This window comes from Cavia porcellus, unplaced genomic scaffold, assembly GCF_034190915.1.
Source record: "Cavia porcellus strain 051 isolate PalLab524CR breed Dunkin Hartley unplaced genomic scaffold, mCavPor4.1 scaffold_8, whole genome shotgun sequence".
In the NCBI taxonomy this organism is placed as follows: Eukaryota; Metazoa; Chordata; class Mammalia; order Rodentia; family Caviidae; genus Cavia; species Cavia porcellus.
In genome coordinates this window covers 17,376,540-17,381,145 of record NW_026947491.1, presented here as the reverse complement: position 1 = coordinate 17,381,145, position 4,606 = coordinate 17,376,540, and positions in this window count along the sequence as shown.

Here is a 4,606-nt window from a genome sequence, read left to right as displayed (position 1 = left end):
GAAATAAAAACTATTTTTGTAACTATATATTTATGTAATTAAACTTGAAAGAATCATTGCCTGTAACTTGCTTACTTCATCAGTCACACACAGTTTCTGTGCTGCAGGGTCCCTTGGAACATGTGGTGTAGGACAGAGAGGAAGCACACAGGCTGACAGGAAACACTTGCTCCCCAACTTCCTTCTCTGCACTTTCTCTTGGGACCCTTTGTATGCTCTATGGATCTTTCTAACCTTCTTCTGGTCATGGATGCCCCAAAGGAAGGGTCATGTGTGGCATACAAAGCTGTGTGCCCAGTAAAAGATGATGGATGTGCTGTCCATACTTAATAGGATGCTACTCACTTACAAAGAAGGACAAATGCAAGGTATTTGTAGGAAAATGTGCGCACCTTGAAAATACAATGTTGAGAAAAATAAATCAGACACAGAAGCCTAAATACCATATAGGACTTCTTATTTGAGTAAGGAAAAGTGCAAACAGAGAACAGAAAAGGAAAGCTAGAAGGAGACAGAGGAGCAAAACTTTTGCAAATGGGAAGGAGTCTCGTACACCCTATGTGAAAAAAGGAGAAGGGAAGGAAATGATGTAGAACACAGATACGACTTCCCTTCAGTCTAATATCCTAAATGACTGTAAGCATTATGCAACACATGTGTGAGATACGGCAATAATTATTAACATTAATAAAACTGGGGAAAGGAGATGGAGAAGAGAGTGAAGAGAGACAAAAGAGAAGAGCAAGGGATTTAGAAAAGAATTAAGCTGTGCTACACACTTGCACACACTCCCCAAGATGATTGGAAACTGCATGCACTGCAAACATGCACTAATAAAAATAAATACAATTAAAAATTTAGGAAGCCAACACTTCAGTGTCTTTAATAAAGTCACGGAAGGAAGGGAATACCACAGACTCAAAATCACAGCAGCCCAGGAACCAGAACCTGGTCCTGAGCCTCACAAGATCTCAGTGTGTCTCGAGTGCTCCCTGCTGTTTTGAGTGAATCTACAGTGAGGTTTTTGTCTGGGCTCACACGGATGTCCTCTCACAGTGTGCCTTGCACAGTAATACATGGCCGTGTCCTCCGGGCTCAGACGGCTCAGTGTGAGTGAGATTTGGCTCTTGGAAGTGTCCCTGCTGATTCCCACTCGAGATTGAAAGGCTGAGTTATAATCTGTGCTTCCACCATTCCGTATAGCACCAATCCACTCCATCCCCTTCCCTGGAGCCTGACGGACCCAGGATACACTATAGCTGGTTAAAGAAAATCCAGAGACCGTGCAGGTGAGGGACAGAGTCTCTGAAGGCTTCACCAGGCCAGGTCCTGACTCCTGCAGCTGCACCTGGGACAGGACACCTGAGGACAAGAAGCATTGCCATCAGTCAAGACGACCCGACTCCCTGTGCCCAGATCCCTCTCATGAACCTCAGACACTCACTGCAAGGAGCTGTCAGTAGGCAGAGGAGCAGAGCCAAGAACTCCATGGCCAGTGAAGGTTTCTGTGGGAGGAGACTGGGACTGCTCAGCCAGAACTGGCTTTTCATCCTGAGCCTCTGGCTGCTTTGCATAGAGGAGCCCTGATGGTATAAGGGTGGGATCCAAGGCAGCGTGCTTTAGTGCTTCCCAGGGACAGGGATTTTTACAGGGTGATCAGAATCTGACTCCTGACACAGATACTTTTGTAAATCTTCTGAGGTAGTCACACTTCCACACAAAGTCAAATTGAACATGGTGAAAGATTTGTTGATTTTGCACACAGTTTATGTGGGAATATTTAACACTACAATATTTCTGTCTGGATTAATTTTGAACTTTTGACTGCATTTACTAATATGGCCTTTCCATGGGAGGGTTTGTAGAGGGGCAGAGAGCTGTGTATCTCTGGGGCTTTTACTGGAGATGGAGAAAACTGTTTCTAAAATTAACTAAACTGCTTTTCTTCTTGGTGCAGACCCTGTGCTCTTTTCCATGACTGTCTTTTGAAAAGTTACTATTTCATTCTTGCATACAGTCTTCATGGACAATGTCAGGGCCTTGTTTCTTAGATCCCCATGATATCCTGATTCAGGGATGACTAACAGTCAGAGGTTGTAGATGGGAAACCATGGACTATGTTCCAGGAACAGTTCCAGGAGCTTAACCAGTAGTGTGACTTTAAGAACAGGTCATGGGGCCAGGGATTTAGCTCAGCAGCATAAGCACCTAACTTGTAAGTGCATGTGCATGGTCATGAGTTCAATCCCGGAAACAAAAAAAAAAAAAAAAAAAAAAAAAAAAAAAAAAAAGAACAGGGCATGGTAAGGAGATTCACTAAGGGACCTTCTGCATTCTAAGTATTTTACTTTCTTTTCTGTACTTGCAGTAACATTCCAGTTTGCACTTGATAGTCTAAATCAATCAGCCCTGCCATACTCCCATTTACCGTTTAGCTTATTTCCTCAGAGGCATGAGGAGCTCAAAATGACGAGGGTAAATCCTACGCTTCCGGCTCTATGAAATCATCAGTGTGTTGCATGGTGCAAGCCTCCCCTCTGCCTCAGAATGACAACATTTAGGCTGGCAGAGCACATGATTGTGGGAATGGGAAGCACAAATGTTGCTTGCAGTTCACCAGGGGAAATAGTGATTGGTACCTTTCCCAGTTCCACTGTTACAGAAAACAAATATCAAAATGAATGGAAGACATTTTGCACTGAGGAATCAATAAGGAAACTGCTTACTGTGCTGCCAGGCTGAGGGGACTCTCAGATCCAAATCATCAGCACTGAGGTAGTTTTTGGGTCAGTTTAACTACAGTTTGCAAGCAGGAAGTAAAAGGCATTGCATGACTGGTTACATGGATTGAATTAAGTCACATATTGTCAGTGAAGCTAACTCTGCATACATTTGTTTAAAAGGAATTGTTTATTATAACATAGGAACATCCTGGAGGTGAGGGTATGGGGTTCAAGTAGCACAAGCAGAGTGAAAAAGTATCTCTGACTGGGTTACTTCTCCCTACCAAAGTCCTTGAAGCCAGTTAAGAGCAATGCATTTTTTCACTAAGGGAAACATCAGCTGAAACAACCAAATTGGCCCTGAAAAGTATCAGAAGAAAGGCAGCTGGACCCAGACATCAAGGCTGCATGTATTCAGCAGGGTGTTTACCTGACAAGAATCAGGAGCTAGGCAGAGGCACCTGTTTGATTTTTAACTTGCTGTAACATGACCATAAAAAAGATTTTTGTTATTGTTTTTGTTTTGTGGGTTTTTTTTTTTGAGACAGGGTCTTGCTATGCAGTTCAGCCTCACCTTGAGCTCACTTTGTAGGCCAGGCTAGTCTTGAACTCCTAACAATCCTTCTGTCTCAGCCTACTGAGTGCTGTGATTACAGGTGTGACCCACGACATGCAGATTAAGTTAGTTATTTTATAACTGTGACTTTACTAATAATTTAACTGTGCCCCAACACCATCTGCTGTTTCCTGGTCCCAAGAATTGTGGTGATGGGATACAAATTAATATAGGGTGCATCCTGTACAAAATCACACAGGACCTTCTGAAGAGGTTTGAACCAGCCCTGCAAGGTGTTTTTCTGTTTTGATAGGTGCTGTAACTACAGCTTCAAATGGCCCTTCCAGTGCCTCATTTCTTTGGCACCCACACTCTACTCTTGAATGTATCCTGTATCTATCTCTAATGGATTGTTACTAACCCTCGTGGAGAAGCTTGTTGTGACAGTCTTCCTGATAGAAACTAAGCTATTCTCCTTGTAGGAAGAGATCAGATCCTGTGAGTCACAGAAGGATGTCTTCTGCTCTTCTTGGTGAATCTCAGACTCTTATTTGCAGCATCACATCCTGGACCCAGTGCAAGTCCCTCAGCCTGCTGGCTCAGATCCTTCATCCTGCTGGCATAGACTTTCTAGCTTCTACAACTGAACTTTGGGCCTTCCCTGTGAAGATCCTTGACACAGACTTGCATGACACATTGTCATGGGCTCTAGCACTGGAGTTGTGGAGGATATTGACATGAGTTCCATTTCCTTAGCTGGATTCTTTGCATCTCTGGTATGTACACAGATTTCCCTCACTCTTGTGCATTTTATTCTTCAGGTGAATAATATAAAATAATCCTATAATTCATGTATCATTTATTAAATTTATTTCCTGGTAAATCCTGACTATACCATAAACTATAATTTTAATGCTCAGCCTTCAAAGATATCTGAAGGAAAAATGAAAGGCAAAGAATTAGATTCTTGCATTGGAATGGAGATATTTGTGAGTACCCTAAAGAGGTGGAGGATACTGAACTCCTGAACTCTAGTGAGAATATCTTGCCAGATGAAGAAATTTCCCCGCTCACAGGGCCCAAGGTTTTCACATACATGCCCAGTGATGCTGGCCTTCCCTCACTTATAAAAGAAACTCAACCTGTGTTACCATGCACGATCATGCTGACACTCATCAGGTCCCACACTCAACATCTACTCAGACCTTTAGGCCTGTAACCAGGTTCAAATCCTGGAAGGTTTGTAAAGGGCAGCAGTGCAGTGTGAGCCATGAAGAGGTCTACTATTCTGGCAATGCACATCTTAGATTGCTAGCTCCTATCAGCA